This window comes from Myotis brandtii, unplaced genomic scaffold, assembly GCF_000412655.1.
Source record: "Myotis brandtii unplaced genomic scaffold, ASM41265v1 scaffold56, whole genome shotgun sequence".
Lineage (NCBI taxonomy): Eukaryota > Metazoa > Chordata > Mammalia > Chiroptera > Vespertilionidae > Myotis > Myotis brandtii.
In genome coordinates, this window is record NW_005370080.1 from 3568508 (window position 1) to 3591814 (window position 23307).

The 23307-nt window shown below is 41.8% G+C and overlaps 1 protein-coding gene across 1 annotated transcript in view; it reads left to right on the forward strand.

The window, feature by feature from the left end:
- The first annotated feature begins 1780 nt into the window (after window positions 1–1780).
- The window catches only part of NEDD9 (neural precursor cell expressed, developmentally down-regulated 9), a 179274-nt gene continuing 157747 nt past the window's right edge, over window positions 1781–23307 (forward strand). The window contains exon 1 of the mRNA XM_014549559.1: window positions 1781–1929. The gene's annotated coding sequence lies outside the window, so the exon portion shown is untranslated. The remainder of the gene's footprint in view (window positions 1930–23307) is intronic.

Consider the following 23307-nt stretch of genomic DNA (forward strand, 5'->3'; position numbering starts at 1 on the left):
CCAGCTGCCTGCTGCCGGCCGCCATCTTGGCTGACAGTTAATTTGCATAAGGATATGCTGATTAGCCAATGGGAAGGGTAGCGGTCGTACACTAATTACCATGATTCTCTTTTATTAGTGTAGATAACTGTAAATTATTTTTTCTAAAATTGACACATTTAAATTTATACTGCTTAACATCTAATGAAAAACCTAATACTTTAGCTGATTAGTGTAATAGGAAATTAGTACAGGGACATTTTGAAAAAAATATGTACTGTCCATATTACTCCTCTACCTCTATCAATTTATTAAAAATATTCTGCACTATAAAATAAAAACTTGGAAAAAAGATAATTCTACCCAAAATCTACAATAGTTCTTGATGCATACATAACATGTACTCTAGAATGTTTTTTTAAGGAAAGAGAAATAAAGATTAAAAATAGAGTAACTTGTTATTTTCACCATGAATATTGCTAATTACACTTAAGAATGCAATATGTGGATGATTATTAATATAAACGTTCTTGTTGCTGATGTATTGATAAATCTCAATGGCACAAAGCATTGGCCTGAGTATTTGTTTCTTTGTTTAAATGTGATGTCTGCTTATGGCAGAGTATTCCTTAGCATGGTATAGGATAACTCAACATTTTTAAATAAATGGCATGTATCTGAATTTCAGAGAAATCTTACTGCAAATCAAAACAAAACAACACACTAGAATTCACAAGAGTGAAACATACAACATGAGAGGAGTATAAAGATGAGGGGAGCACCCAGCACAACCCTTTCCTTGCCTCGGCGTTGGAGCAGGAAGGAGCAGGAGCATCAGGTACCACTGGTCATCTTGGGAGCATCTATTGTCATGCCCTCTCCCTCATTTCTCACCCTGTATGCCCCCAAGTCATTTTCTAGGTACCAGCAAGGTGTGGGAAGTAGGGGAGAGAAGGCAAAAGCAAAGGACTGAACTTATAATAACATCAATTATCACAAATAAAAATAGCAAAAATGTAAATATTGCTTACTTATTTATTTGTGCCAGGTACTCTTTTAATGCTTTACATATACTAACTTATCTAATTCTCACAACAACCCTATGATTATTCCCATTTTGCAGATGAAAAAGCTAAGACACAGAAATGCAAAAGAGTTTAAAGGGTAGAGGTAATTCAAACCTGGGAGCTTGGCTTCAGAGCATATCCACTTGTCTGCTACTCAAAAGTACAGCCAGAAAAACACAAAGGTCTTGGGACTAAGTAATTTTCCAATTCCCTTCCACACACTCATCACATTTAAGTAGGAGAGTCTCCATTTGCATACCTAGCCCCTAGCAGGGTGCCTAACACAGGGTATAGGCTCAATACATACTTGTAAAATGGAAGGATGTTTTGTGTCAACTTATAGTGGAACTCTGGAACATATGGAGTCCATAAAGCCACAAAAATCCCAATTTGATTGGCCTTAAAATAGACTAATTTTTGCCTCTATGCAGCCTTGAAAGGAGCTTATGCCAATTAGAAAGTGCATTCCACAGAGTGGTATTGCATTAATAATTAAAAGATCACCCGTCTTTCTCAAGGTAGCAAACAGTATAGATTCAAACTAGATTTCTTACCTGTCCCTAAACTACAAATCGTCCACAGTGTATCAGTTCTGACAGAGAGAGAGAAAAAAAAAAAAAAAGCTCTGAGAGGAAACGAACTGAGACAACATCACTTCACAGCACCGGAAGGAAAAACACACACACGCTTACGCCACTCATACTCTACGTGTGTGGTTGCTCAGTAAGGAAATGCTTGCAGCTGCCTTTAGAAGCAAGGCTGGTGGCTGCAACAAGAGAAGTTTGATCATGATTCAGAACTGAGCTACCACCTCCTGCCTGCTGCCCAGAGAAAGGCAAGGACACCAGGGAGACCAGAGGAGCCACCAATGGTGCTGCCCTGGGTGAGTTCTCAAACCCTTGCTGTGAACTGAGGGGAGAAGTGGGGAGACTCACTCAGACTCTGACTTCCTGAGTTGGTGTCAGACATCTGGTGGTGTTTCCCACCGTTAACACCCCTTAAATGGAGGTGGGAGGGACTCAACATGCCCCAGAGGAGAAACAGTGATTCCAGGCCTCCTTCAAGTTGACCTGGAGGCACTGGCTTTAGTGCAACTTAAAGCCTCTGTGATTCTATTTTTTTAAAATCATCCTGGGCAGGTACTTCCTGGTGTGTAAAGTAGATGGCTCCTCCCTCTCCCTACCGTCCTCAGAGAGCTTACCTGTGATAATCTTGAGCTTTTGCTTTTCCTAAATTATTTCAGTACTTCAGAGTGTGGGCTGTCACTTCCACTTAGTGATGGATTAGAGTCACTTATGCTGCCATCCATATTCAGCTTCTCTGGGAAAGACTCCTAGGGGGGCAAGAAATGGTGATTGAGAATTGAACTCAGTGTGTGTCCCAGGTCTGCAGAGAACTGGTCATCAGCATCCCTTCTAAGGGGTTGGGGACAAATTGCACTTGTTCTATGTGTCCATACTGGGCCACACCAACAGCTCCATTCACACTTTTCTCTATATTTATTAATTCATTTAACTCATTCATCCATGCAATTGCCTTTCTTCCACAAAGGATTCAAGGGCACTTTTTGTCTTGTTGAAATTATTTAAAAATAAAGAACATATACAAATTCAAAGGGGGAAGCTATTCTAAAAGGGTTATACATTAGTTCCCCCATCTGAGGTTTTACTTTCGTGGTTTTAGTTACCTGGCCATCAACTGTGGTCCAAAAATATTAAGTGGAAAATTCCAGAAATAAACAATCCCCAAGTTTTCAATTATGCACCGTTCTGAGTAGCACAATGACATCTTGCACTGTCCTGCTCCATCCTGCACGGGATGCGAATCATCTTTTGGTCCAGCATCTCCACATGTATCTACTCCCCACCTGCTAGTCACAGTAGCCGGCTCAGTTATCAGATTGACTGTCTCGGCATCACAATGCTTGTGTTCAAGGAAACCTTATTTTATTTCATAATGGACCCAAGTGCAAAAGTAGGGATGCTGGCCACTCAGATATGCCAAAGAGAAGCTGTAAAATCTGACCTTTAAGTGAAAAGGTGAGTTCAGTAAAATAAGATATTTTGAGAGAGACCACACTCATGTAACTTTTATTACAGTATATTATTATAATTATTCTATTTTATTATTAGTTATTATTGCTAATCTCTCACTGTGCCTAATTTATGCATGAAACTTTATCATAGGTATGTGTGTATAATAAAAAAAAATCCTATATAATAAAAGGCCAGGCACCATAAGCGTAATGACCAGAACGACCGCTCGACCAGTCGCCATGCGGTGCATTGACCACCTCTCGTTCCCCCTCCTCCCCCCCCCACACACACAGGCCTGCAGGCTCCGATCTCAGCATGGCAAACGGGAAACCATGGGGAACCGGTGGGTGGCAGCAGCGGCCGGAGCAAAGCAGCCTGGGAGGCCAGAGCAAAGCAGCTCAGGTCCTGGGTGCCTGGCAGTAGTAGCTGGAGCAAAGCAGCCCGGGTCCCGGGTACCGGAGGGAAGTCGGTGCTGGAAGCTGGAGGAAGAAAGGCCTAATCTTGCACAAATTTTCATGCATCGGGCCTCTAGTAGTTTATATAAAGTTTGGTGCTATCCCAGGTTCTGGCGGTTTGGAATGTTATCTCCCATGGGTAAGGGGTGACTGCTACATGCTGAAGGCTGTGTGGAGGGCAGGCAGTCTTCTCCCTGTGCGGGTGACGAGAGGTGGAGTGGGTGCTCCAGTGCTTTTCCCTCCCGCAGGAGAGCCCCTCCTTTCTCCGGGAGGCTGGTTTCCCACCCGGAAGTGTGGGTGAGGAGCAATGTCCATGACAGACCCTGGGAACCAGCCCCGCGGTTTTCCTCCTTGCTTCTGTTTCTTCCCCAGTTTGGTTATTTTCAAGGACATTCCTGTTGTAAGGATGGGGCAGGTGGAGCAGTGGAAAGGGAAGGACATGAAATCAGTTTTGAGTTAGAGCTCCACCATTTCCCATTAATTAATTTAACAGACATCTAGTAAATATCCACTTTTAAGTCAAAACTTACATAAGTTGAAGCAAAACTGACATTGCCCCATCTCCTCTCAAAAGTACAGTCCAGACGTTAATTAGTAAGTACACAAATGTGTCTGACTAGCATGGCTAGTTGAGCATCGACCTATGAACCAGGAGGTCACGGTTCGATTCCTGGTCCGGGCACATGCCCGGATTGTGGGCTCGATCCTCAGTGTGGGGCATGCAGGAGGCAGCCAATCAATGATTCTCTCTCATCCTTGATGTTTCTATCTCTCTCTCCCTCTCCCTTCTTCTCTGAAATCAATAAAAATATATACTTTTTAAAAGTACACAAATGTGATGAGGACCAGAACATACTGTGGGGGACCTGATCTCACCTGGAGTTGGGAGGTTTCCATAAGGAAGATGGATATGAGAACTGGAAAAACTGTGAGTTCACAAGGCGAATGCTCCAGACCGAGGGAACAGTGTACCATGCCCTCAGACGGGAGACCACAGAATTGTCCAGCACAATTAAGGCCAGTGGCCAGAGGGAAGAGGGGAGTAGCTCAAAATGAGCCTAAAGGGACAGCATTAAAAATGTTGCTTGTTCTGAAAGGTGAACACGCTAGAGGTTCTGTGATCTGACCTGCATTTTAAAGGAATCCCTCCTGGTATGGAATGCAGAATGGATGAGAAGGGCCTTGTCTGTGGACAGGGAGACCAGTTAGATCAATAAAGTCAGCCACACAAGGACGTCTATAGGAGTACAGACAAGATAAGAGTGGTGACAGTGGAGACATAATATACAACTAGAAATTAGTCAGCTTAGAAAGGAAAATCAACAGGACCTGGTGGTGGACAGCAAGGATACCGAGACCCAGATGGTAATTGAAGCCATGAGTACAGGTGATACATACAGTCAGGCATTGATTAACGATGGGCATATGTTCTGAGAAATGTGTCGTTAGGCAATTTTGTCATTGTACAAACACTCGGGGGCCATGATAAACAAAATAACATGAAATTAAATCAAGCACAGGAAAAAATTGTACAATCAAGAGACACTGCAAACACCAGATGTATAAGGCTACTGCCAGTATATCACAGTATACTAGTTTACAGCAAACTTTTTTAATAAGTAGAAAGAGCACACTAAAATAATGATAAAAAGTGCAGTATAGGAAGTACATAAGCTAGAAACATGGCCATTAGTTCTCCTTATTGAGTATTATTTACTGTACATAATTGTAAGTGCTATACTTCTATATGACTGGCAGCACAGTAGATTTGTTTACACCAGCATTGCCACAAACACGTGTGTAATGCATTCTGCTTGGATGTCATCATGGCTACACCATCACTATTCAATGGAAAATTTGCAGCTCCGTTATGATCTCATGGGACCACTGTTCTACATGCAGCCTGTCATTGACTGAAACACTGTCATGCAGTATATGACTATACTTAACAGCACCAAATGAAAAAAGAGAACGGTAGCTTAGAATTAAACCTCGAGAAATTCTAACATTTAAATAGAGGCACAGGAGAATGAGCGCTTCAAGAAGACTAGGATAGTTTCTTGAAAAGTTAAACACAAAATTACGCCATGGCCCAGTAATTCCACTCCTAGTTATAAATCCAAAAGAACTGAAAATAGGGACTCAAATAAGTACATGTACATGCATTTTCATAGGACCACTACCCACAATAGCAAAAAAGTGGAAACAACTTAAATGTCCATCAACAAGTGAATGTGGTATAACCATACAATAGAGTTTATTCAGCCACAGAAAAGAATGAAGTACTGATACATGCTACAGCATTGATAAGTCGCAAAAACATTGTGCTAAGTGGAAAAATCCAGGAACAAAAAGTATATGATTCTATCTATATCAAATATCCAGAATAGGTAAATCAGCAGAGGAAGAATGCAGCTTGATGGTTACCAGGGGCTGGTGGTAGTGAAAAATGGGAAGCAACTGCTTAATGGGTATGGAGTTTCCGTTTGGGGTGATAAAAATGTTTTCAAACTAGATGGAGGTGCTGATTACACAGCATTCTCAATATATTGAATACCACACAACTGTCTCTTTAAAAAGGCTAATGTATGTTATTGGAATTTCACTTCAATATTTAAAAAAAAGGAAGAAGAAGACTCAGAAGGTATAACCAGAGGTGAAGGAGAATACAGGATGTATACTTCGGTCAATGTTATAATTCCTGGTGCCTCTTCCTCTATATGAAAATAAGGGAAATAGCTATGCTAAGGGCTGTGGTAAGGATTAAATGTGATAATATTTTAAAGTTACTAGCAGAGAAGAGTGTCATAGAAGCAGTCAGGGTCCTACCTACAGTCCTTCAGGCCTCATCAGGACTGGGCTGACTCCTAGCAGCCTGAATCGGGACCTGAGGACTTTCTTTAAGCCAGGCAGCACCACTGTAATTGCCCAAAGGCAAATGAAAATGCCCCAAAATTAACTCTCCAATGGGCTTTAACAGTGGTTCTCACTGTGGGGCACATGCCCCACAGGAGGGCAATTTGATTTTTAAGGGGGGGCAATTTGAGAATGAGTTATTAATAGTGAATTTTTTGCATTTCTTATGGTTCTAGGGGCCTCATATACAGTATGTAAATATGCATTATGACATATTTATACATTTCAGTTCTCTATTATATGTTTTGAAACTGTATTTACTATTTTTTCCATACCACTTCCCATTATTATTTCTTTTTAACAACTTCTTAATGATTTCTTCCTTAGTACTTCAACTGTCCTTTCGTTCTTTTATTTTTCTCTTTCATGGATGCCATGTTCTTTGGAAGCTTGTTTAGACCAAGTTAAAGGCCTTTTAGGCTTCTTCCACATGAATAGGAGTTTACTTTTTGGAAAACTAAGAATTATATGTCTCGGGGGGGAGGACATTAGGATTTTAGAGATGCTTATGTAGGGCATGGCCAAAAAAAAGGTTGGGAACCACTGGGCTATAAGGATCCCAGTTCCTTCAGGCATGAGTGGAATAACTCTTAAGATACATGTCTGACCTTTTCCCAAAGTTTCCACATGGGTTTAAGTTCCAGTTGCGCACCGTAGTTGCTGTGCCCTTCATGGCTTTCCTTTCTCCCCTTTCACTTCTCCCACTGCTAACTCCCCACCAGGGTGTCCTGGGATCACTTCTTAAACCACATGCACTTGAATCCTGTGTGAGGGTGGCTTCTGGAGGAACTCAAAACCACCTACAATACATGCTGTGGATACTCAAGTTGGTTCATTCTCTGTTCTCCAATGACCAACTCTTTGACCTTAGGTGTCTGCGTTTTGATATTCCTCATAGCCATCTCAAGGCCCTATGGGGGAAGGTCTTCCTCCTCCCCTCTGAGATCCCCTGGGAGGAAGGACCCAGGTTAACTATTGCATGAAGCTGCACCCATGAAGACACATCCTACTATTCCCCTCCAGTTTCCTTCTGCTTCTCTGTCCCCCTTCTTCTCATTTCATCAAAATTTCCAAAGTGTGGGGCACCATATAATAATTTTATATGGTATGCAATACACAGATATGTTGCCCTAGCTGGTTTGGCTCAGTGGATAGAGCGTCGGACTGTGGACCAAAGGGTCCCAGGTTCGATCCCCAGTTGTGGGTGTGCAGGAGGCAGCCGATCAATGATTCTCTCTCATCATTGATGTTTCTATCTCTCTCTCCCTCTTCCTTCCTTTCTGAAATCAATAACAATATATTTTAAAAATACACAGATGTGTTATTAAATCACATTGAATCACTAGACTTTGTCACAGGGAGAAAGCGTTTTCATTTTCACTCTTTTAATTTGGGCCAGATCTTAACATCCTCTATCCATTGTCATTTACTTTTTTAACAAAGAGAAAGTGGATCTCAGGTTATGAGCCATTGGTAGGCAATGGTAGCTAGCTAAAAGGTAATAGCATGGTTTGTGGGTGTGTTTTTTATTTTGAATTTATTTTTCATGATTATTTGCTAGTAACTGCAATGGCACTGTTTTTATTTTCAGGAGTGGTATAAATGTTTTTTTCTTTTAAATCGAATTGTCTTTAAATAAAAAGAAATGTGGGACAGTTTATATAAAGGAACATGTTTCTGATTGTACTGGCAGCACAATGGCAAACACTGGCAGGTGGGACTGGCATGAGAGAAGATGGGCAGAGCCCCATAAGAGCTGTTGGAGAGCATGGCTGTCTTACTCATCCAGTGCCTGTCCAGTGTGTGCCACAGGGCTAGGAATGGTGTGGGCCAGGGCAGAGGATGTCCAAGCTACCCTTGCTTGTTGTAGGCCTTTTTAGTCATCCAAACACATAACTTCACTCTCCACATTGGCTCCCAAATATCCAGGCAGCGCTAGTATAGACTACTGAAAAGTGGCACACCACAAAGCTTCCTTATATGGTGGTTCTAGTTGCATGGAAAAATACTCAGGGTTTAGAAGTCACTTGGCAATGGTGAAATGAGGTGACAGGCGGAGGTATCACTGCCTCCACATTCCTTTTCACAATCTCCTCAGGTAGAAGGTTTGGTTCACAGAGGTCTATAACTCAGTTAACTTTGGGTTTAATTTCTCTAAGCTCCTGTTCTTGTCCAAGCCACTGGCCTGTCCACTTTCCAAGGAAGGTGATAACGAAGGGCTAATAATCCAGGTAAATTTCAATTTAGAAATTTTAGAAGTATCGTGAAACATTTCATACTACAAAGAGGATTGTATAATGTCTATGCATATTCTAGATAATAGTGGAAACAATAAAACAAGTACATGATCACCTTACCAACCCTCAATTGAGCCTGCTGCACGCCCCTAACCGATTGTGCCCGTCTGCACCCATGCCTCCCACAAAGGAAGGGAACTGCAGACTTAGCACCATATGTCTGTATGTACACATAAGTGCATATGTGTATATGCAATTTTTATATATTTCCATACAAATTAATTATAATTATGTGTGTATGCAGTTTATTTTTGCCTGTTTGGGAAATTTTCACTAATGTAATCACAACATATTTATTTTTCCAAAACTGGCTCTCAGGCTCCACATTATTTTGGAGGATCATCCATGCCGATGCAAATAGATGTGAAGTGATAGAAGTGATAGATGTCATATGTCTGCACAATAGGATACCATTTTACCGGTATCCTATTGTGCAGACATATGACATCTATCACCTCTATCAATGGGCAGTGCTCGGTAATTGCCAGAGATGAAGCCTCAGAATGTAACTTCAGGAAGGCACAATGCTCTCCAAATTTCTCCTTCTCTGACGTATTAAATATTACCAGCACAGGCAAGAAGCTTTGTCTCATGCTAGAAATAGGTTTTAACTGTGGATAAGAAGTGAATGAATCAAGAACTTGAGGGTCAGAAGAAAAAAAACACAAAACATCTGCCCTAACCGGTTTGGTTCAGGGGATAGAGCGTCGGCCTGCGGACTCAATGGTCCCAGGTTCGGTTCCGGTCAAGAGCATGTACCTTGATTGCGGGCACATCCCCAGTGTGGGGTGTGCAGGAGGCAGCTGATCGATGTTTCTCTCTCATTGATGTTTATAACTCTCTATCGCTCTCCCCTCCTCTCTGTAAAAAATCAATAAAATGTATTTAAAAACAAACAAACAACAAAAAAAAAACATCAAGAGAGGGAAGAGACCTGAAACAGAGACAAGGAAGGGGTATCACGGACTCCTGAGATGAAAGGTACTCAGGGATGAAAAATCGTGTTGGTTGCCGGCACACTCAGGAAAGCTTTCACCCTCCCAGCCCACTTCCCCTGCCACAGGAACCCGGGTAGAAGGGTGTCTATGAAAACTCTTTATGAACACATCCTCCTCCAGATGGGCAAACAGGCGCCGCCAGGGCCCATCGCTTTGCTGAATGCGGAAGAGGACCACATTTCGTACCAATGTATTTTTAGAGTCATCTTCTCCTTACAGTGTATGGGACTAATTAGCACAGTGTTTGTGAACCCTTTGTAACCTTCTGACTAGTTTCCATGACTCTGAAATTCCCCACCCACAGCTTCACTCGTAAAGAGTGGAAATATTTAGAGGAAGTGATACCATCAGCCACTCGGCTTCACCATGGGAAGTATTTTCCCCTAAGAGCCCAGTGGGGAGCCAGGGCCTCACCTGCCGCCGTCGCACCGTGGCTTCATCATGCGCAGGGCTCTCGGCACCTGCTTCTCTAGAGAGAACATGTGCAGGTGCTTTGCATCACTAGAGAAACGAAACAGTGAGGAGGTAACACTCTGCCTAGTGGAGAAGTTGAAGTCAATAGCTGGTGTCAGGGGTTGTGTCTGGCTTTGGTGGCTGTGGGAGTTTGATGGATGAGTGTGATTTTGGGGATGAAATGTATTGATTGATTCATTGAAAGAGTAAATAACTAAGGGATACTGTATGGTTAGAGGTTCCTCCGAGAAACAGAACCACTAGGATGTGTGTGTCTACAAATACGTATACATAGAGATTTATTTTAAGGAATAGGCTCATGCATTTATGGAAACTATAAAAATCTGCAGCCTAAGCTGGCAGGCTGGAGACCCAGGGAAGAGTTGATGTTGCAGTTGAGTGCAAAGTCTGCCGGCAGTATTATAGCTCAGGAAAAGTTCGTCTTTCTTCTCTTAAGACCTTCAACTGATTAAATGAGGCCAATTACCTTATGGAAAGTTATTTGCTTTACACAGAATTGACTGATTTTAATGTTAATCTTACCTAAAATATAACTTCACAGCAACATCTAAAATAATGTTTGATCAAATGTTTGGGTATCTTAGACTAGCCAAGTTGACACATAAGATCAACCAAAGGACGTATATGCATGCATATAAGCATAACCAATGGATACAGAGACATCCGGGGGGGCGGGGCATGAGTGGGAGGATAGGGGGACAATGAGGGGATAAGGACACATTTGTAATACCTTAATCAATGAAGGAAAAAAAATTTAAAAAAGATAAACCAGCACAGATACCATGTCTCATTTCAGAAAGTAAGTTAGTTATTTATTCAACATTTGTTAAGGGCCCACTATGGGCCAGACATGGTGGTAGGTGTTGAAGATTCAGTAGTGAAGCCAAGAAAAGTCCCCATCCTCACATGCAGGAAGTATCCAAGTAATTAAAAACATGTGCAGTAGCCCTAACCGGTTTGGCTCAGTGGATGGGGCGTTGGTCTGTGGACTGAGAGGTCCTGGGTTCGATTCCGGGCACATCCCCATTGGAGGGTATGCAGGAGGCAGCTGATCAATGTTTCTCTCTCATCGATGTTTCTAACTCTATCCCTCTCCCTTCCTCTCTGTAAAAAATCAATGGAATATATTTTTTTTAAAAAAAAAAACATGTGCAGTAGGTTCCATACCCTCAAGAAGCACTCGAGCCAATCAAATCCAATTTTTCCTTAAAATATGGTATTGGAATATAGTGAGGTTGTGTCTTTATGGTTGACAAGGAATCTCAGATGTAAATTATACAATTAAAACATATTTCAACAATTATGCACAAGATGCTATCCATTACACAGCTTTCAAAAGCACATATAATTCAGTTATAACTGACAGTGAGGATTAACAGATTTCATAAAGTTGTATTTAAAATAAACTTAGGTCTGCTAGATTGGCACTCATTTTTTTGGTTACTTTAAATTATTTACTTTATTGGCCTCTCTCTGTGTGTGTGTGTGTGTGTGTGTGTGTGTGTGTGTGTGTGTCTGAAGCAAGGGGAAGCATTAGAAATGAAGGCAACAGTTCAGTTGTTTAGAACTAATAATCCATTTCTTAAAATGATGGGATTATTTGTGCCACTTGCAGTTACGTATATATGTGGCCATGGGCAGACTTGCACCAGTGCACTATGGGACCTGCGAGCTGGTCCCTTTGCCAGCGAGCTGAGTGGGAGCCATCCTCTTGCACACAGGATAAGTGGCTGCAGGTCTGGCAATCCATTGTGAAAGTAAGAAGCCCACTTTATCTGGCCGCACAATCTGTAGCAAAGACAGACTTTTCCTCAGGAAAGCAATTTTGGACCTACTCCAGTGTTTGAATAGCAGCCTGATTGAAAACAGAGTTCAACTCAATATAGTAGAGCAAAGACTATTTTTGGCCTAAGCATTTTTCAGAGAAGATGTTGCTGACAGCTTGCTCCAGCCATAGGAAAACCTCAGTAATGCTTCCATATACTATCTTACTCTAAGCAGGCCTGTGATTGGTCCCCTTGTGTCCCTGCCAGGATGGTCTAACAGCAAAATGTGTCTATTCCATAGTTAAATGTTGCATAGGAAAAAGATTTTTCACATAAATCATTTAACTTCCCAACAATATCCCCAACAATACTGAGACAATTTTGGTCACTTCTATGCCATTTTTTTTTCTCTGCTGCATAATTTATCATTTTTTAAGAGCCTTTTGGCCCAACACTCTCTATTTCAGTTCAACCCAGCATGAGTTTCTTCCTTTTGAGGCAATTTAAAATGCAGTTGTGCATGACACTGCAAACAGTCCAAAATCCATCAGTAGGGTTCTTATTACAATTTGGCAATTCACACTTTGGAATACCATGCTACTGTTAAAAAAGAATAAAGCTGATCCATACACAGAGACATAAAAAGATGTGAACTAAATTTAAAGCATCAAATACAATAGAACAAACAGTATAAGTTCTTTTTCTAATAAAATGATCATAATTATCACTTTCCTTGCTTTAAAAAAAAGATCATTGGAGTTCAGGAAATTGGCAGATCTAAGAGTAACTGGTGGGGTGCTTAAGAGGGCAGTTCTAGAGCCACTGCCTGGGCTTGAATCCCACCTCCATCACCCACCGGCTGTGCGCTGTTGAGAGGGTTACTTTACCTTTCTATTTCTTAGTTTCTCATCTGCACAAGGGAGGTAAAACAGTCTTACCTCACTGGGTGGTTTTGAAGGTTTTATGAGTCAATATATGGTCTTGAGCGTTTTGTGAGTTGATATACGCAAGGTACCTAAAATAGTATCTGACAGAATAAATGCTGGATACACATTAGCTAGTAGGAGGAAGAGAAGGAGAGAGAATAAGTTTTTATAAAATACAAGAGGCCTAAAGAATGAGTAGGGGCCCTAGCCGATTTGGCTCAGTGGATAGAGCATTGGCCTGCAGACTGAAGGATCCCGGGTTTGATTCCAGTCAAGGGCACATGCCCGGGTTGTGAGCTTGATCCCTGGTAGGGGGCGTGCAGGAGGTAGCCAATCAATGATTCTCTCTCATCATTGATGTTTCTATCTCTCTTTCCCTCTCCCTTCCTCTTTGAAATCAATAAAAATATTTTTAAAAAAAAGAATGAGTAGGGTTTGCTCAGCCAATGTGGCTCAGTGGTTGAGTGTCAGCTAATGCACAGAGAGGTCACTAGTTTGATTCCTAGTCAGGACACATGCCCAGGTTGCAGGCTCCATCCCTAGTTGGGAACTTGTGGGAGGCAGCCAATTGATATTTCTCTCTCATTGATGTTTCTATCTCTCTCTCTCTCTAAAAACCATAAATAATATTTTTTTTAAAAAAAAAAGAATGTGTAGGATTTGACAAGAGAAGAGAATTTCAGAATAGAAGACCATGGAAAATGAAAAACAAATCTATATATATAAAAGCCTAAGCGACCAGAATGACCAGTCACTATGATGTACACTGACCACCAGGGGGCAGATGCTCAATGCAGGAGCTGCCCCCAGGTGGTCAGTGCGCTCCCATAACCAACCTCCCCTAGCCAGCCAACCTCCCGAGATCCCTCCCCCAGGCCAGCAGGCCCTGATCTCCTGATCAGGGCCTGCCGGCCAATCTCCTGCAGTCCCTTCCCCTGGCCAGGCCCCAGTCTGGGACAGGGAACTGGGGGTGGGTGGCAGTGGATGCAGCACCTTTCCCAGGGCAGACGAGGGCCGGCTCTTTCCTTGGGATTGACAGCCAACCTCCCATGTCCCATCCCTCCCCCTGGTCAGCAGGCCCTGATTGGCCCTCTGCCCACCAGTCACGGTGGTGGTGTGGCAGCAAGGGAAGGAGGAGCGGGGAGGCAGGTTAACTGCGTGGTGGTGGGGTGCTGACAATGGTGGTGTCAGCATCCGGCATCCATTCCTTCCATGCTCGGCCTGGCAACCATCACCTCCTCTCCGGCCTGGGCCTGATCGGCCTGACCCTGATCAGCCCTGATCGCCGGCCAGGCCTAGGGACCCACCCGTGCATGAATTCATGTACTGGGCCTCTAGTAAACAAATAAAAGGGGATGAATGAAACAATCCAATTAAGTTCAGCTCAACCTCTGTAAAGATACCTAGGTGATAAAGGAGAGCACATAGTACAAATATTAAAATGAAATACAAGGATAATTTTTTAAAGTTTACTTTCCTTGCCCTGGCTGGGTGGTTCAGCTGGTTGGAGTGTCGCCCTGTACAGCAAAGGATTGCAGGTTCCATCCCTGGTCCTACAAGTATAGGAGGCAACTGATCAATGTCTCTCTCTCTCTTTTTCTCTCTCTCATCAATAAATATATTCTCAGGTGAGGATTAAAATAAAGTTTTCTTTCCTTTGTTTTCATGTAGACCAATTTGTGTACTAGTCATCAGTCTGACAAACATTTATGGAGTGTCTATAGTACGTGGGAACAAGATCATCAGTCCCTGCCAGGATGGAATTTTTTTGAAGTTGATTTAAAGTAGGAAAACTATTGGGATTATTTGTTTCATTGTGTGTTGATTTGTAATGTACCCAAGTGTTATAGTAATTACTTCAGTGTGACTCATAATACAAAGAAAAAAAGTTACAGACAACTCTTGATTCTGTGCTAATGAGGAATCAGGGGAATAAATATAATTCATAAATTAAATTGTGTTTATTTTATTTGTAAGTTAAATAAATCATCATTGTTTTACTTTTTAAGTTGAAAGCCTTTCTCCATCTGTTTGGATTTCTGGTTAACCTCCATGCCCATCTCTCTTTATAACTTTCGAATGGCCTTGGGGGCTGGGGAAGAGGGGAGTAGCTGTCAGGTTACCACAGTAAGTTCTAAGCAGCACCTTGGTCACTGAGCTGGGCGACCTTGCCAAACACCGTATCACCTTCAACCAGTAAATTAAATGCAAGTGGGTCCCTGAAACACTGAGAGCCCAGATCCAGTCTTGTAAATCTCTCAGAGTTCAGACATTTTATAGCTCTGCAGAATGTATTCACCATGGTGCTGTGTGGAAGGTGCCAAGATAGTGAGTAGCTAAATTTAAGAAATTACCTTAAGAAATGATACCAAAGTGGTATCATTCACTCTTTAGAGTCCCATTGCCAAGGGCTGAGCTGGGGAGTATGGTCTATGGAAGAGTTAAAAATCAGACAAAAACCATTACAAAAATTTCCACTGAAAAATAAGTTCCTTGTAAGAGAAGCTGAGAGACCTACTAATTGCAGCTTATTCTGAACCTGATGACAGTCTGCAGCATTTAGGAAGAGAGCACAGGACGTTTGAATGACTGAAGGGAGAGGAGACTCCATGTGGATGGACCTGAACTAACAGGCACGATGAGTGCTTTAGAAGGTTGATCCATTTCAGAGTGAGCTGCAGTGGGGATGAGTCACATTTGCTTTCTCCAAGATTCTTACCAACAGTAAAGATTGATAAAACACATTTGTGCTGCTGTGTTTTTCAAAAGTTCAACCGTCTAATAACTTTAGCAGGCACCTCATACTACACTGCCTACATTTCAAACCTTTCCTTGATGTAGGATGATCACAATGGAAAGGAATGTTATGCTTATCCAGCCATCAGTATGATTTTGTCTTTCTTAATCCTAGAAACTAAATCACTGGCTACTTCAGAGGCTCTGAGCTAAATCTTAATTGATGCCCATTGCCTTTTTAGACCACTGTGAGTGATGTCAACCAGACACACCTTGGAGGAGGGGTTAAGGCTGCTGCAATGAGGGAGAGCTAATATTTTGACCTGTTTATTGCAACACCCTTTTCATTTGTAATTTAGCTTTATAAGGCTCTCCTCTTGAGGTGACCCTCGTTTCTTAATGTTCAATATGGTGGGAACTAGGTTTTTATTTTGTTTGATTTTTCTCTTCAATCTTGGTGCTAGTTAACATCATTGGATCAAAATATTAATTGCTAACATTTAGGTACTAATTTATGATTCTGTCAGCACACTGACTGCATGATCTTATTTAATGTTCACAACAGTCCTGGGAAGTATTACTATATCCCCCACTCCACAGAAATTACACTGAGAGACTGCGGTGGAATAGATGAGGTGACTTATGTAGGGTCGGGCAACTGGTCAAATGACACAGCTAAAACTGAAACCCAGGTCTTTTTTTCCCCCTATAATTCTTTTTTAAAAAATAAATCTTTATTGTTCAGATTATTACAGTTGTTTCTCTTTTTTCCCCCCATAGTTCCCCTCTACCCAGTTCCCACCCCACCCCATGCCCTTACCCGCCCCCCACTGTCCTCATCCATAGGTGTAAAATTTTTGTACAATCTCTTCCCGTACCTCCCACACCCCTTCCCCCTGAGAATTGTCAGTCCTCTCCCTTTCTATGCCCCTGATTCTATTATATTCACGAGGTTATTCTGTTCATCAGATTTTTTTTAATATGTTTTATTGACTTTTTTTTTACAGAGAGGAAGGGAGAGGGATAGAGAGTTAGAAACATCGATGAGAGAGAAACATCGATCAGCTGCCTCCTGCACATCTCATACTGGGGATGTGCCTGCAACCAGAATCGAACCTGGGACCTTTCAGTCTGCAGGCCGACGCTCTATCCACTGAGCCAAACCAGTTAGGGCGCGGCTTACCAATTTCACCAGTAATGTATAAGAAGGCAATTTGTTGTTCGTAATTTTTATCTTTACCTTTTTCTTCTTCCTCTTCTTAAAGAATACCCGTCAGCATTTCATACAATACTGGTTTGGTGGTGATGAACTCCTTTAGCTTTTTCATCTATGAAGCTCTTCAATTCTAAATGATAGCTTTGCTGGGTAGAGTAATCTTGGTTGTAGGTTCTTGCTATTCATCACTTTGAATATTTCTTGCCACTCCCTTCTGGCCTGCATAGTTTCTGTTGAGAAATCAGCTGACAGTCATATGAAACCCAGGTCTTTTGTTTTTATTCTTTGGTTAATTCTCACATGAGGACTTTTTTCCCATTTCTTTTCAGAAAGAGTGGAAGGGAGAAAAGGAGAGAGAGAGAGAGAGAGAGAAGAGAGACACATTGACAGGTTGCCTCCTGCACTCACCTGGATGTGAGTGGGGGGTGGGCAAGGAGTGAACCTGCAACCCAGGTATGTGCCCTTGACTGAGAATTGAACCTGAGACCCTTCAGTGTGCAGGATGATGCTCTAACCACTGAGCACACAGGCCAGGGGGAAACCCAGGTCTTTTGACTAAGTCATTTGCTAAAACATTCATCCAATGACTGGGCAGCTCTGCAGTGGATCCTTAACAGTGTAGATATTTTTGGTGTGAAAACATTGCCTTTTCTTAGATAAAAAATGCACTTTTTTTCAAGATAGGAAATTGTTGGGTTTTTTATTCTACCTCTACCATGTTGCTCTTAAAGTGCTGATCACCAAGGGCCAGGATTTTCCACAGAAATGTCTACTGTCTACTGTGTGCATGAAGTAGCCCTTCAATACATCAGGTTTTTTCCTATATCACATTTCCTTTTTGTGGCATTTGTTTTGACTAAGTCCCCTTTTTAAGCACCTAATATCCAGGGGTTCCTTCCAATTTTACTTTATCAAAATGTGTTTGTAAAGAAGAATTTGTTCTCATTGATTTCCACTGGTTTATCACCAAGGCACTACTCTCCTGCTAGTTGCATTTTAAGTCACATTTCTTACTGTGAAAGAAGTTTGCTTCTCAAATAAAGTGGGTTTGGGGGAGTAGATGGAGAAGAGGAAATTTTAAATCAGGGACATCTTCCTTACCCTCTAGAGTAATGTGCTTTAGCTTTAGCCAACTCAGTTCTAACTAGGACATCTTGATCTACCAACCAAGGAAACATAGCACTTGCCACGCATTTGCTATGATGTACAGCAAGCAGGCATTTAGCAGGAAGAGTTGTTTTTCTTTGAACGCAGTACAAGAATGGATTTGGGGTCATTTGTTTCCTCATTGGAAAGAAACAGGATGATGTTTCTACATTAAATATAGGCTGTCCCAAAGTTCACGCATGATTTGCAATTCAATTAAATTGCAAATCTTGCTTGAATTTTGGGACACCCTATAGAAGGCTTGAAAGGTAAGAAGGGGTGAGGATAATTATGAAATAATTTCAGCAAACAGAATGTTAAATGTGCTATTGTAAAACAAAGTGCTTTGATTTGGGGGCTGGATGGTAGTAGATATGGTTACCACAATGAAGGGGGCTCAGCCAAACTGCCCACCCTCTCCTATGTCTGCCTCAGTGCTTCTAAAAACCCAGCCTGCTTTGTGACTTTACCACGGTCACCACAGTTCAAGCTGGACACAAGGAGACCACAGGAGACACAAAGGAAGAAGCGAAGAAGTATAGAGGCTCCATTTGTATAGAAAAATCATTGTAATAGATATTATTGTTAAAAAAATACGTAAACGATAAGTTCTGTACCATTTTCCTGTCTTTTCCCTCCTCATAAATGTTTCAATTTATTGGACACATTCTGCTTATTATTGGAACTGTGGGAAATATATGGTAGATTTCCTGGTTAGGAGGTGGAATTGATAGAGAGCTGGTGGGTAATGATATAATAATAGAGTTTTAGTGAATACTTGGTATATCCTAAGCAAACACACCGCCTTTTACTTACAATCACCCAATGAGGGAGGTATTATTGTTATAATTTCAGAGTCTCCATAAGGGCTCTGGAGCCAGCCTGCTTGGGTTCAGATCCTGGTTTGCCGTGAGCCCGCTGGGTGATCTTAAGATAATTACTTAACCTCTTCATGAATCAGCTTCCTCACCTTTAAAACTGAGACCATAATACGGTCCCACACCTGCATCAGAAATCCCCCAATCCACCCCCAGGTTCGATGAGTCACTAGGAGGACTCACAGGGCTCGGCATATCGTCATATCCTATTACATCAAATGGCTACAGAGGGAAAAGTGCAGGGGCAAAGTCCAGCGGAAACCAGGCACAAGCTGCCAAGAGTCCCCTCCCAGGGGAATCACATAGCACACGCTAATTCCTCCAGCAAGGAGCTGTGGCAGGTGCAAAATGGTGTCAGTAGAGATTCAGTGCTAGACTTTTGATTGAGGGCTGGTCACTTAGGCACCCTCTATCTAGCACGTACCAAACGTCCAGATTCCCAGAAAGAGAGCAGGTGTTCAGCATAAACCGAATTGTTTGAACTAACAATTGGGTCCGGTGAGTAACTCTTTTCAGGGAATGATGGAAACCCCCCCCTGAAATCTAGGTTCCCAGTGCCAGCCTGGAGCCAATCTTGCATGCAGGGCTTTCTAAGGATAGCAGCTTTGGGCCTGCTAAGCTAAGTCTTTTCTGTATATCACCTCATTGGATTCCTGTGAAATTAGATGAAGTAATACACATCCACAGCAGTACCTTCTACTTGGGAAGCCCTAAAGCTTTTTTCGCCATTACTAGTATATCCATAACATCCTAAGAGTTTTCTTTTACAAGATTTAGATAGTGAATCTTCACATGATAATTGAAATCATCCAATTGTAAATCATCCAATTTTTAGGCTTAAAAATATCTGACAAAGAACTTTCTCCTGTTCACTCTCTCCTAATACAAACCAGTGTACCAAGCTCTTTAAATCATAGAATTCTCTCTACTTCACCAACACCAGGTTTGTGTGTCTTTGGCTATGTTAATGGGATGGGCAGCAGATATATCCAGCAGCTAACTGTGAATGCACTGTAGACAACTGTGGCACAAATTAACTTAGTTGAACCAGAGAAACCTCTGTATTGAGAGGAATGCTTGACTGCAGACAATTGAGGAGTAGTTTTTAGTTTAAAAGAAAAAGGATTTAAAAATGGGACAGGGCTTACAGAATCCTTTGGATTTTGTCTCAATATTTAGATTCTATAGGAGAAACTTTGCAAGGAAAATATTTTAAGTTAAAAATATGCATTATCAATGGCAATTGCCATATTGTTATAGAGTATGAAGAAACAGCGTCTTAGGGCAATAGTTTGTTTCAACATTAGCAGAATTAGTTGTTATACATCTGTCTCTTCCAATAAATGAAGTTTTTGTAAAGTTCTTAGTCATTTCTGTCCCCTAGAGTGCCTTGCATAGAATTTACACGTGGTGAAAGGTCGATAAATGTCTTTTCCTTTCACATTCAATTCCTAATGTATGGTCATGTAATAAAAGAGATTCACCTTTGGGCAAGGTGATGTATGACACATCTCAAGTGTGTAGGTGGGTATTTATTGGATGACTAAAGTCATCCCAGTGCCAGATTTTGACCCCTACACAAATCTTTCCCTCCAGTGACAAAAGCAAGAAAAGAGAACTAAAGTTAAAGAATAATGTGAGGTTAATATCATAATTTAAAGACTAAATAATGAGATCTAGAAAAATTAGAAGTGAAGCTCATAGAACATGGAGGTCAAAGTATTTACTGAAGCTCTGGTTGCTAGTAGCTGGGCCCAAGGGTGCTACTTGAAAGGCTTAAGACATGCAGAAGGGAAGCAAGATAGAACATACAAAACAGGGAGAGAGAGAAAGAGAGAGATGAAAATGAAGAAGTGCTAGCATAATGCCTTTCATTAAGACTTCACTTTTTTCCTGTTATCTCCCATATTCCTTGAATTCCTTTACCATTTCTCAGACTAATTTCTTCGTCCTGTCCACCTGCCAGGCTTAGATCACATATCCCTTATTTTTGGACATCTTTTCCCAAATACCCCAGCCCACCCCAGTTCCCATGGCTTTCTTCCTCCTCCAAACACATGTAGCTTCTGTTGTAATGTTGAATATTGTTCCTTAAAATCGCATTGATATTTAGGTATAGATATAGATATAGATATAGATATAGAGTATAGATATAGATATGTATAATTTTATAAATGTGTGTATATAATTAGATTATATATACTTATCAGATGACATATATTATAAAATATATAACATACACTTAACTATATATAAATATGTATACATATTTACATATTTACTATACTATATATATTTACCTCTGAGTTTTTAAACACAAGTGGCAGGGTTTTTGTTCTCTCATCAGCAACAAGCACTTGTCAACTACCTACTGTAAGGTAAAGAGAGGGTACCATGTAGGGTTTAGTCCAATTTTGACAGGGCCACCTTTCTTCCAGTTCTGACCCCACAGCATTGCTAACTATTAAGCACAAATATTTCCTTCAGCAAAACCCAAAGCCAGTTTTGCCAAAGGCTGTTTCCTTCTCTTCATATCAGCTGCTTTATTGTGGAGACCACTCCTTCACAATTTCATTGTCTGATTCAAACTTGAGGATCTCAAAAGTCGATGGCAATAAGCAAAAGCACCACATACACATGCACACAAACAAGCTGACATGCGTGTACCCTTTCTGTCCTTTCTGCCACACTGCTCTGCCCTGTGAGGGTCTGCCAGCTTCTCTCACGAGAGGTCCACGCAGGCAGGGACTGATGCCCTGTGGCCAAGCCATGTGGCCACACATATCCTCCCTTTGATGATTATTTTGTTTTCTCTTCTTCCCTGCAACTTTCTTTACAGTTTTAGCAGACTCTTGGTTGTTACTTTGCCAATCTGTGATGTACTTTGTATTTTAACCCTTCCTCATGAGTGGCAAATCTTCACCCAAAGGTCCGGGGTTCTTTTGCTTGATCTCTTTTGAGTCTCTCCATACTTTCTCTTTTGGGTGGCACTAGAGACTGAGTCTTCTTCCAACAGCAGTTCCCTGAAAGCACAGAATTGGGAGCTGAAAGGGACTATTTCCTCTCCATTCTGGGACACACCGACCATGGAAGCCCTCAGAATTCCACCACACAGCGGCCAGTTCAGTTATCAATTCCACACGACCTGTGCTGACAGGACAACATCCTCCTTCTGCCGTGATAGGCAGAGAGTTCAGAAAATTATTTGATAAGACCTTCCTTTCCTGGACACAACTGTCAATTATGCTGCTTCTAGATGTGGTTTGTCCTCCAGTGGCAGGAAACAAGTCTCAAGGAAATACCCTCTGGCCCTAAAATGGTGCACCAACAAGTTAACGCTCCCAGACAGAGAACAGAGTAATGACAAGGACAGTGTCTGACGGATTGGATGCCAACCTTCCATGATGACTCTCCCTAAGCCCTGGGTTAGCAGCCTGTGGCAATTTGTATGGATATTATGAAAGAAAAATGTTCAGCTCTGCCCAAGAGTTGAGGCAACTCTTGAGAAATTGCCGTAATGACAGCCAACCATCAACAAGGAGGAAGGTGTCCAGAGGACGTGAGTTAAAAGTAGAGAATGAGGGGAACTTACAGATAACTGAACGGGCATAAGTGTGTGCTCTCTTTAATGTGAACTCACCAAAAATTAGCCAATGCAGACTATTGTGAAATACAGACAGACGGGCACTGTTCTCTAAAGCCATGGGTGTGTCTTCTTGATGCCAGACTGTTCGGCAGAAGCTTCCTCCACCCTCTTCCTCAGAGAAATCCAAACACAGAAGAGACCTCTGCGGACTCCTGGGCAACGGCCCATTTACTCAGGATTCCTTCAAGTGTAAACACGTGGCTTATTGACAGTTGCAGCCTGCTTCTTCAACAGTCTCCCTGCACAGAGATAAATACGCCTGCTCCCCTCTGCGCTCCTCCCACCCGTCCCAAGTGGACTCCTTTCAGCTCCCTCACTGTACCTACTCTGACCTAGACCCTTGGGAACCTGCCCTCCATGTGATGGGAACTCTCTAGTCCCTGTCAGTGACATACAGAAGCCCTTTCACATTTCTCTAAAACTTTTTGAACTCAATATGCCTCTCGCAAAATATTTGTTTCTGACCCCTCCCCCTTTAAAAAAATGAACTCGGAGATTGCCTGGTTTCCCCCTCAGTAGTAATAATATGCATAATTAAGCCATGATCGCCTGTCATGGTGTGAACTTGGCCTCAGTATTGGAATTTCCTCGGTCTTTATGAATGGTTAGAGTTGTCTTAAATTTCTCCTTGCAGCAACCTTCCCCCACCATCCACATTTTGTAAAGCAGGAAAAAAAAATTAATGTCCTGATTCCAAGTCAAGAGGCAATTATTATTTTTTTAAATATATTTTTATTGATTTCAGAGAGGAAGGGAGAGGGGGGGAGAGAT